The sequence below is a fragment of the Tamandua tetradactyla genome, chromosome 12, assembly GCF_023851605.1.
Source record: "Tamandua tetradactyla isolate mTamTet1 chromosome 12, mTamTet1.pri, whole genome shotgun sequence".
Lineage (NCBI taxonomy): Eukaryota > Metazoa > Chordata > Mammalia > Pilosa > Myrmecophagidae > Tamandua > Tamandua tetradactyla.
The window spans coordinates 88,519,337-88,531,521 of NC_135338.1; the positions used below are offsets into that span (position 1 = coordinate 88,519,337).

The 12,185-nt window shown below is 37.1% G+C and overlaps 1 long non-coding RNA gene across 3 annotated transcripts in view; it reads right to left on the reverse strand.

The window, feature by feature from the left end:
- Positions 1-11,490, reverse strand: part of LOC143651650 (uncharacterized) — a 33,472-nt gene extending 21,982 nt beyond the window's left edge. For 2 of the 3 annotated variants that reach the window (XR_013160096.1, XR_013160097.1), the window contains exons 1-2: positions 11,052-11,445; positions 10,631-10,733 (exon numbers count right to left, since the gene is read on the reverse strand). This is a non-coding gene — a long non-coding RNA (uncharacterized LOC143651650). The other variant, XR_013160098.1, reaches the window with a different exon arrangement.
- Positions 11,491-12,185: the final 695 nt, after the last annotated feature.

Here is a 12,185-nt window from a genome sequence, read left to right on the forward strand (position 1 = left end):
TTACTCTTGTCTATTCATCTTTGGCCTCAGGGCACATGCCCTTGAATTGTATTAAATATTATACAAAAATGTTTATTTAAAGTCCTCTCAACTGACAGGTTATTAAATGCTAGATCAAATGACAAGAAAATTCAACATCAGACTTGTTAGTGGGTGAGTTAAGGGTGGGATATGTTGATTCCTGTATAAACAAACAGACATGGAAATATCCTCAACTCCATTTAACCTGTTGATTGGTTCCAATGAAAGAGAAATGAGAGAAGCAAATTTTTAAAAAACCATTGAAGGGCAATTGGAATTGGCAGAAGTTCATGTATGTATAAATATACCAAGAAGGTGAAAAACGAATAAACTTTCTTTTTCTAACAGATGCTTGGCAACTAATTAGCTCAAAGTAATAGATGTTTTAATGCTTAACCCAAGTCAATCACTCTAGACTCTATAGGGTGGATATTAGCCTGGACATTTAAAACAAAATGGCAATAAAAATATAAAAGGCAAAAGCAAGCATTTTCAATCACTGCTTTCTACTAGGGCAGCTAGTAGATATTCAACACACTTGAGTTCCTATCCTTTATCTGTTTAAACTCAAATAATTTGAGTTTTTAAAAAAGTCTTCTTTCAGTTTAATAAGAGGTCAGCAGAAGTGATACTATGCCAAAATGCAGTCTCCTAGCAGAAGGTCAGTAGAGAAGTGTAATCAGTTGAGAACTAGATGTTGTAACTTACTTGAATGAAGGACTTTTCTTAAGGTGACATTAAGATGAAATATTTAAGATAAACTGGAAGATTTGACTGGAAATTCACAATGGCTCTCTGAAAATAGTCTGCCCTGATTTACAGAGCCTCAATTTTCAATTTATGAGCTGAGACCAGAGTATACCACTAGAGGATGAGAATAGAGTAGTCATATTAGAGGCAGCTCATATATCCTAAAGACAGACTTTGGAAGAATTAGAAAGTATAATAAAGTGCCTGTCCCTTTAAGACAGGGCCTGGCTCACTGCCAATTTCAAACCTAAAGCATTAGATATTTTTAAAGCCCTTAAAACTGTCACTTTTTCCCTAGACTTTTTGTCATCTCTAAATGAAAAAATAGTACAAGAGAGATTTGCCCGTATTGTTTCAAGTCTCCTCAGGATATTTTTGAAAAGTAAATATTTATTGCTGACAATAATTTCTTTGCTGAGGCTAACTGGCACTCTGGCTGCAAACGGGGCATCTGAAAGGCAGGGAAACCACTCAGCCACTTTTAGGTTATTCACACTCATAGCAAACTCACCAACAAGACTATTTAAAATGCAAATTATTAGAATTCCTTCTTCCTTTTCCTAGAGAGACATTGGAAATGATTTTTGGAGAGACCAGCTAAAAGAAACTTGGGGCTCAAATTAATTTAAATTAGGCTAGAGGTCGGAGTGGCATCAAACAAGGAATTAGCACATCCAACGGCCTTAGCTTTGATCTCCAGGAGGTGGATTTGACAACGTGCTCACCACGATAGCCCTTCCTCCTGAATCTCTCTCCTTCTTTGGCTTTTGTAGAGACTGGTACCCACTTGGGGAGCACTCTTGGTTAGACAATCAAAGAAGCCTTAAACGCCTCCCCCAAAGGGTTTGTAGCCGATTAACTATGAGGGATGTTTGGGGTTTCATGAAAAGAAGTGTTTTATAATCAGAGAAATTAAGAAAGCCTAGGCTGAAAATGTTTCTCTTGTGCAGAGTTTCCCATCACGAGTCTCCAACTCTATGGATCCATTTAATTTTTGAGGAACTGTCTGCAAGACTAGTAGTCAATGGATTATATTTTGGGAAATGCTCATTTGAAGGTATTAGGAAAAGGAAACTGCTAAGGTCCCTTTGGGTTATGGTGTCTCTATTCATTGATTATTTAATTAAACTAGCATTGATTGAGTGGTATCATACAGATTATTGGAGAAGAACTTACACTGCTGTATACATTGTTTTGTTTTGATAAATATGACATAATATAAAGGGAAAGAATGGGCTTTGAAGACCATATCTCTATCTATCTACCTATCTATCAATCGATATTCTATCCATACACACATATAAGTAAAAGTATACATGTAGATATATATTCATATGTGACACCACATAGGTACATATTGTTTATTTCACTAAGATTTGCAGTTTTTCAAGTAATAGACTTCAAGAACTCAATGGCTTAGACAATTTCTTACTGTTTTCCCCCTCACAAAATGGTGCCATCTCAAAATCAAAAGGAATGATGCTCTATCTTTCTGCTCTAGATCTTTAGCAAAAGGGCTCACTGCAGCCGTAGTTATCTGCATTACAAGCAGGAAGGAGACAAAGGCAAAGCTCTATTCCCATTGATTTAGACCCCACCAACAATCCTGCTTAAGAAGTTGTGTTGAGATTTTGTTGGCCAAACCTCACCTTATGGCTGCCTCTGTTTGCAAGAAAGGCTGAGAAATGTAGTTTCTTTAACTGGGAATGTGATTAGCTGAAATAAAGTCAGACTTATGTTAGTAAAGAAAAAATGGAGAATGAATATAGGGTAGGCAACTAGAAGTTGTTGCCTTAGTAGGGCCTTTAGCTTGTTGTGAGTCCTTCAGAAGGCAGTTTGGGATTCTGAGGTTTGGATAAGCATCCAATTAGCAACTTAGTTTCTGGGAGAAAGCATCTGAAGGCATTGGTTTTTCAGTAGAGGTTGTTAAGGATCATAGAAACACATTTTTAGATTTCCAAACACAGAACACTTCTAAGGGTCAACTTCTGGGAAAGCGATTAGGGGTAGGGGAAAAGTAAGTATATTCCCAGACACTTTTGATTCAGGGAAAGAAAGACAAAATAGGACTGTTAGGGCAGAAAGTATGTTAGAATATTTCTTAAAAGACAGTTAATACTGAAAACAGCATCAAAAAAGGCCCAGTGTAGAAGAGGTTTCCATTTTACTTTTTATTTTAAATTAATATTCCCATATCTTTAGTTTCTTCTATAAAAATATATCAACATTTAGCTTAACATGTCAATTTATTAATTTTATTTACAAAAGCACTCTTGGTTTTTAAATCTTTTTAGAAGAATCCTCATCAATGCCCAAAGGTATCTTTTGCACAAGGCCTCTGAAACCTGCAGTGCTATCTAATGGTTGCTATCTTCACCTGTAGACACAGGATCCTTGGAGTTTGGAAACAGGGGTCACCCTGTAATTATATCATCAAATTTTCCTAAGGAGACCTTAGAAATTAATTAATTATTTATTTTTTTGAAGAGAAGCTAAAAGTTACTCAAGGATCAGCTTAGCTTAAATTTAGGCTAGAGGCCCGAGTGGCATCTAACAGAGAATTAGCAACCCCAATGACCTTTTGCTATGCTACAGATGCCATGACACTAAGCTTTCCTAGTTTTCTATTTCTCTTTCTGTTTTCCAGGTATCTTTTCTTCATTCTGTTCCCAAATTCTCGATATTCTTAAAAGGCATAGCTCTCTGCTCTTCCTTTTTTCTCAATAATCTTATTTCCTCACATTTGACTCTGATATAGCTATATTATCTTGTAAAGAAGGGAGTTGAATGGTTGCTTCATAAGACTGCTCTAAAAATTAAAATTCCATGATTTTTATTACTATGATGATGTTCAAGTCTACATGTCTGGATCTATTATCCTTCTTGAGCTCTGATCTGTCCTACAGATCTGTCCTACAGATCAGTTCTAAGGAGCTTCACCCCAAGATTAAGGAAAAGTGTTCCGTATCTCTGTTAATAGTACTTATTTCTCCCTCTTTCTATTAATTTAAAATTAGTCTTTAAATCCTGCTGATTTTTCTTTCATATTTTCTCTTAATGGAAAGTGAAGAGTATGGGCTTTGCAACAAGCCTACTAAACATTTGAATCTTGGTATTGCAAATTACTAGATGTATGGCTTTGGAAAAGATAAACTCTGTTAGTTGAAACAAGAAGACATATAAAAAGGGGAAGTGACAAGAAAACATATGATCTAGTGTCCCATGAATAAAAAAAAATGCCATAGGAGTATAGAGGACAGATTGGTCACTCATAGACTTAAGGGATTCCAAAGGATCTGCAATTTCAGTTGAGTCTAGATGAATGACAGAGAGAAGGGAGACAGCCCATCAGCTGAGGTAACTATTGTGAGGGGGGTTATGGATGTGGAACTTTATAGCATGATCAGGGGAAAACTAATGGCTTTGTATGGCTGAAAGAGAAATATTTTGAAATAGCAAGGAGAATTTGAGCTGTCTTTGATTACAAAGAGCTTTGAATCCCAGGTTTAGGTGTTTGTATGTTGGTTAAAGGGGTTTAAGGATTCTGAATAACAGAATAATATGATAAAAGCACTGTACAAATACTATAAGTAAAAAAAAATCTTTGCAATTAAAAATAAAATTTGAAGACAGAAATTGAAAGGAAGAGCAAGAGAGAATGAATTCAAGGTAAACAGAACAAGAGAGGAATGGGGAATGAAAAAATGTAAAGATGAAGAGGAGTTGGCAACAACTATAAAAGTCTGAAAACTTGAATAGGGTCAAGCTAATTTTAAACTGTGAGTTACTAACAATTATTATTCATCTAATTTATACCTTGACAAATGTAATAAATCTAATTGGCTGTCTGATGCATTGGTTGAGATGATATGATGATAAGTGGTCAATAAACTCTGATTAAATACATGAATGGACCATTCATACTACAATCAAATTTAATCAATCCAAACACCACAATGCCTTTAAGATATATCCACATGCACATAGTTGAATGACACTTTTTAACAGAAGAAAAGGACCAGGAAAGTAAGTTTTCAGCAAAGTGAAATGATTACAACCAATGAAAATGGACCAGAAATGGGGACCAGAAACATAAGGAGAGAAAGATTTTATCAGGTTGTGCAAATTGCCCAAATCAGGATACTTTCATTGGATAAATGCAACTTGCCTCATCTATGAGCCTTAGAGTAATTTTTACTTCTCTAAGAAAGGCCCGGGGACTATGTGATTGGGCAATCCTTAAAGCATTTCTAGGAAACATTTTGTACTTCATGGCTTTAGTTTACTGTACTCTTAAAATCAGGGAAGAATTGAGCTATCCCAAAGTGGCTCCTTGCTAATGAAGTTGCTCACTGTATACTTAAAATCACATTTCATAAGAACTAGAAGGGAGCTTGGAGATCAGCTGGTTTCACCTTCTCTCTCCTCATTATTTTACAGAGAAGCAAATTGAAATTGAGAAAATTTCAGACTGGGTTAGGATCTCTCCATTAGACAGCATATTGTCTCTGAAGAGATCTGTTACCATTTGTTTTATACCAAAATATCTTTGAACAGTTGTCAAAAGTTAATTGTTTTCCAAAAAATATCACTGATAAACTTATAGTTCCCATGATGCAAAAATCTTGAAGGCAGGAACCATGATTAGCAAATACTGGCTTTCAATAAATCCCTGTTGCACAAATGAAAACACTTTGTACTTTATAGATGAAAAGATTGAAACGAATCAATGCTAAGACTTATCCATAGTATAGATCACTGAGTCTTTGCTGTTTGAAAACTATTGGCACATATATTACAACCTCCTTCTTCTATATGGCAAATTGCTTCTACGATTGATTACTTGGTCTATTTTCTTAAATACCTGATTACTCAGGTGATTAGATTAACTAGATTTAATTACTGGAGATATGTTCCCCCAAGATCTTTCCAGAAGCCATACATTTTTTGGTTAGCAAAGTAAATACATTCCTTGGCCTTTAGAGTTTAAAATTGTTTATAGTTTTCTTTCTGGTATAATAAATTCCATTTTTAATAACTCAAAGATAAATCCTATTTAGGGTTTCTATCTGTCTTTATCTTGCAGTATTTTAGGAATTTGAGAAGAATTCTGATTCTTGCCCTGACATGGGAGGTAGGTGAGCATTTTCCTTCCCAGGCAAAGCAGGGATTAGATACGGCTATTTTAGGGAAGTTCCTTCCATGCTCCTTCCCACTAAAGGAGCCTCTTCCTAAAGATTAGGAGATAACACATCTGGAATAACATGAGCTCATCTTGGTTTGCGGTTTATCTGAAAATCAAATCCTAATAATCTCGTAGTCCATCTGGCTGCACATACATTTGGGTAAAGTTTAAATAGCAACCGCGACACAGTGCTAACAACTTTCCAAACAGGAGAAGGAAAGGAAAGGAAAGTTCCATTTTTAAGTTGGGACTAAACATTCTTTTGCCTCTAGTGCTGTGTTTTTCTTTCAGCAGCAGAGAGAGCGTTGTTGGCAGAAGCCTCTTCAGCGTGTTTGTTTCTCCTGTGGTTCTATGTGCTCAGCAGGCCTTCCAAGCATGAACAGACCAGATCTCGCCTGTGCCCTGAGTGAAGCACATATTTAAAAGGTGTGAAAACAAGAATCTAGAGATTTTGTAGATTAGCCTCTCTCTCTATACTTGTTTTTGGAAGCTCATCTCTATCCCTGGTTATGAACTGGTCAGTGGGAAAGTACTTCTCTCTCTTGACAACCAATGAGTATGGCTGAGCAAAAGGTTTGGAGCACAGTTAACAGGGAGTTAATCAGTGCAAGACAGAAAAAACAAAAAAAGAATTTTACTTCTAGTACAAGTTCAAGGCCAGAATCTGGTGCATGCTAGATTTAACCACCCACCTCTTATAAAGTGGGGATGAGGGTAAAGAATGTCTCATAGGATTCCTGGAAGATTACATTGGATGGTGCATGTGAAATAGACAGCATAGAGTCTACCAGAGTAAGCATACAATAAATAACTATTACTCAAACCGACTTAATATCCTATCCTGTTATTCTAGAAGATATTTCTGATGTTTTAAAGGTTTCTTACTAAATATTAAAATGAAAAATAGTGACCTGGGTAGGCAAAATGCTCTCCCAGGCATTGTAGAAGAGCACAAAAAACAGTATGTACATTTCTGGAGGACAATTTTGACAACACAAATGCCAAGTTGCTAAATTCTCAAAAGCAAACTCATTTTTTTTTCTAGGAACATTTGGAAAAGAAGGAAATAGCCAGAACTTAAAAACAAAGATTAAATGTAAAACATTTGTATTTTCCCATTACTTGGCACGTATCATCTAATAATAGTGGAACTCCAAAAACAAAGTCTGTCAAAAATGATGGAATTTTATACATTTAGTGTGATACGATAAAGCTATTAGAAATACTGGTTCAGAAAAATCTTTCATGATAAGGTAAAGTGCTCATAATATACTGCTGACCAATAAAAGAAAGTTACAAAACAGTATATACTCGATGAGAACAATTGTTTTAAAATCCAGAAAATGGATTTTACCATCCAAAATGGTGGTGGTGCAATTACAGATTATTTATGCCTTTTTGTGGTTTGCATCTTTTTAAAAACTTTAACAAATTTTACATACAGTCATTGAAAAGTAGAAATAAATATTACATATATATTTAATTTCAAGAGGTAGCTTTGTTGTTCTGTTACCATCTCCACATCTTCTCAGAGGCTTAAGTTTCTGCCTGGACATCTTTGATCTAATGATGTTACAATGTAAGAATCTAGATTTCTCAGCAGGCTGGTTGCTTAAATCAAAACGAAATTAATGAAATAACAGAGAAAATAATAATATTTATCGAGCTCTTGATTTTTTTCCCTTTTTCATAATGAGTATCTTGGATTTAAATTTCATCTGAATGAATTATTATAAAAAAGGCATCAGTACAACAATGACAAAGGCTTGGCAAGTATTTACAGATATTTTCTGGACATGTGAGCAATTGAAGCTATTTTGTGGGTTATTCTGGTACTTTCCTTGGTGCCTAAAAGGAACGTCCAATGGCAGACCATTCAGCTAATGTTAAGTCAAGTGGCTGTCTGATGATTTTTTCGTCAAGTTATTGGTAGGTCATCTGTAGCAGGTGATGATGTCTCCCAAATTCACTTTCTAGAATTTTCTTTTCACTAATAATCAGTGCCATTTTTATGGGCAAATATGATCACCAGACTATTCTTTGACCATTAGTTAGAAATCTTCTTTTTATGAACTTATGGAAAATTCATTAATCTTATGTGGTAAGAAAAAAATTTTGATTTTAATATAGAGTTGAAAAAACAAACAAAAGAAACTTTTTAACCTTTCCCCCCACCCCATAGCACATAATACAAAACAAATCACTCTGAGCTGCAATTCACCAAAGCAACTCTGTAACCTCAATGGATTATTTAGATATTTAGCAAATTTTTGTTTCTTTTAGTTCTGGCTATTTAGATATACGTTTTTTTTTTTTTAAAGAGGCTCTCCTGTTTCATCACCCCAGAGAAGCCACAGATGGGTTGCTTATTAAGGTTTTTGGCCAATTATCAAAGAATGTTTTGATGCATGTGCAAAACAGCCCCTAATTGAGTTTCAACCACAGCGGAGAATCCCATGCAGCTAAAATATAAACAAACACAAGCCCCAATATTTTTTATATCGTATTCTTTATCACCCTCCCCAACCATTGCAAAAAGGCAGTGGCCAAGTCCAGATGAACATAACACACTTGGAACATCTTCAGGGCACCAAAAGGCTGCTGTTTTTTTTCAGGTACAACATGCAAAATACGACACGACAAGTGGATTGTGTAATGTTTCCCAGTGTTTTGGCCAAGTCTAACTAGTGTGAAGCAAGTGGACTGCAGCCCAGCAAAATTTAGACCACTTTTGACAACTGTAGAACTCTTGCGACTCTAGAAGAATTCTGGTGCCAGATCTTGGTTAACTATTCCAGTCAGTGTTGTCTTCATCTGGTGCAGTGCCACTTCTAACACATTTAAAATGCTGGATCTCGATTCCAGAACAGCCAAAGTTGTAACATCCTGCTCTCATAATCCTGCCTGTTCTGTTTCCTGGGTTACGTGGTGATGTTCTCCACGGTCCCCCTAGACATACTGCTATCTTTTCATTGTTAGGAGATGAGTTCGATTTGGGATGACTTCATCAGATTTCTCATCTTGTTGAGGTTAGAGCAGGTTTGAGACTCCCTGCGCCCAGAGCTTAAACTCCTGACGTTTTGACACTGCATTCCAAGCTTGTATGCCCACGTATCCCAATAAATATACATTAGATGCGCAGATGCAGCTCCTGCAGTCTAGGCCACGGAAATCTTGACTCGCAAATGCCGTGTAACATCAGGAAATTATTTATCACACTTGCTTGCATAACCAGCAATCGTACGGGTTGAAGAAAACAAGCCTCGACATTATTTTACAGACACAAATTAGAAGCAAGTCTAGCGCTGGCATGTGCAAGCAAATAACATTCCCGAGCCTCACATAAACATCTCCCGACACACAATCCCTGCTAGCACAACACCCAGCGAGCATATGTTCGTAAACTGTGGGTAAAGTGTGTGTGTCAGGAGTTTGGTTGCCGGGGATGAGCTCTTCCGGAGAGACAGTGTGATCATCTCTAGTTCACAGAGTTTATGCTCCAATCTCTAGTCATGCTGGCCTTTAAAAACCTTGCAGTTAGGCATCTCTGCCATCCAGTGGGAGAGCTGGCATTCTTTAGGACCTGGGGGAGTTGTTGTGTTCCACTGGAATGTGGTGAATGGCTTGTAAATTAGAGTCCCTAATGAAAACTCACTGGTCTCCAACTGGAGCGATCATCTGGTTAAAATCAGGCAGTAATTCCACTAATTTTACTGCCCTTCTCCCAGCCCTCAACGCCTCATTTAGGGAAAAATGTTTATGTTCCCCTCAAAACACCTGCGTTTTAACTTCAGTCCCCAAAGCAATTATAGTTCTTATTTTATGTTATGTTATGATTTTATTTTATTATTTAATTTAATTTTATATTTTATCTTATTAAGTCTGTCTGCGGCGAACGAAGCATTTCCTTTCCTTTGCGAAATTTCAGAAAGGAAAACCAACTCTGAAATCTTTAACCGTCATTCTCACCAGTCGTGTTACTTTTGTGCTCAGAGCAGTTTCCCAGCTGTTTCCTAGAATCCTTTAGACAGTTTTCAGAAAATAACAGCAAAAGCCTTCCCAGAGAAAATTTGCCATTGTGACTGAGTTAAGGTCTGAAGACACCGTGGCGTGACTGCCACTTATCCAATATGTGACCTTCCAAACAGTAAACTTTCGTCAAAATTAAGTCTCGCCGAGACCCTTCACACTTTTATCAGTTTAATATCACTGAAAAAAAAACGTGTTTTGATCTCCTAGGAAAAGAAAGTTTGATGGCAAATGTTGAAATATAGTATGGACATCTGTTACACTCTTTTTAACTTTTTTAGCCTCATGAATTAATAGGTTTTTTTTTCTTTCTGGTTTCCATTTTGTTTAAATTTCCTGAAAATCGGGTGACAATTTCCTCCCAAAGTTAGATAAAAACTCACAACTTTGGATTACATTTTGTTACTTGATACAAAGCAGAGGGAAGAGAACTTCGCGTAACGTACACACAAATCTCTCTATTTGTTTCCAAAGCGGCACCTTCCCTCCCGGCTCCCCGCCCCCCGCAGCGTCTGGGAAACATCTGTGAGCTGGGTAGGCATTCTGGGTAATGACATGCAAATGAGCCCACCAGTTAACAGAATTTCCTTGTCCAATAATGGAATTGGACCAACATGTCGGTTTTTAAATTGGAGCCAGGCTTACCCGGGCCAGATGTGCAAACAAGAGCGCGTGTTCCTGGTTTTAAGGATCTATCTGAGCAGCCAGACCCCGTGGGGGAGAGAGGAAGATAGAACCATGTGACAGGCTATGGGATAAAGAACGAGAACTGGTTAGAGTGGCTCTCTTGGGTTGTCTGCATAAATATCATTTTTTTTTTTTTTTACATGGGCAGGTATCGGGAATCGAACCCGGGTCCTCTGGCATGGCAGGCAAGCATTCTTGCCTGCTGAGCCGCTGTGGCCCACCCCACATATGTCATCTTGAGTTGTTCTTAAAATATCCACAGCTGGGGAGCGCTGCCCATGACGTCAGCGAGTCGCCCGCCCACGTGGCTCACTGAGGGTGACTCCCCTGGCCGGGCTATCACGTGCCCCCTTTGACCTTGGATTGTTGATGGACCCACCTTCAGAAGCAAGCCGAGGTGCTCAGGTTATCGGGTGCCTAAACGGTTTCTCATTTCACCTAAGGAAGAGTCCTCCTGAAACACAGGAGATGAGAAAAGGCTGATATTCTGCGCCTTTCACTGGACATCCTTAGCCAAATCCCAACGCCCCTGCTATCAATGAGAGATCCTAGTCACGATTCAGTCCCTACCACACAAGAGGCAAGCTGATACCTTGCACTCACAACTTAGAAAATAAAACTGTTGCCATAGAACCTGTAACAATAAAAGGTCATTAAAGTGACTGTTGAAAGACTCTCAAAGCACTGAACAAGAGACACCCAATGAGCTTAAATCAAAATTTGTAAAATGGCTTGAAGGAGAATTTCAAAGCTTTCCTTTTTTGAAGTGAAAAGGTATCTTACCAGTCTTTTGACAAATGAAAGCCAAAGAATGTATCACATTATGGATGTCACAATGAATGATCGTCAAGTAACCAAGACTCACTGAGGATCAGAAAATTAGCAAACATTTGGGTATATTTTTGAAGGATGATGGATATATTTAACTGATGGCTATTGAATTTATCAGGGTCAGTTAGCATAATGAAAACATATTTTATTGGGCTATTAAAGGGATAAATTGTTTTCATATTTATTCATCTGTTCCCAAGGCTAATTTTGGGTTTTTTTAAACACGCTTTTCATGTTCTTAACATGAGCAGCTAAACAAATAAAGCATTAGTTTGAAAGCAGGAGTATCTGCCATAGATAAAACACAGTAATTGTCAGTACAGGCCTAAGTAATGATTTTCTGACTTGATATTCATCAACCACAGTAAATAATGACCAAAATTCCCAAGCAAATAAAAACATAAGTAAAATATAGAACTATGTATCAGGAGGAAAAAAAAAAAACCTTAGGTCAGGCCTATTTTTATTAAATGAAACACAAAACCAATAAAATTATAATTATTGTTTAAGCTGAGAATGTTATACCTTGATTCATCATTGAGTGAGTTTTCATGGGGTGGATGATATGAATGATCTGGGAAATCTCCATTTTATTTTGCTTACTTAAAAACATCAACATTCCCAAATAAAATGGGTACTGTTAGATATTGACTCCCAGGGCATATTTTGTGTAGTAGAAGCT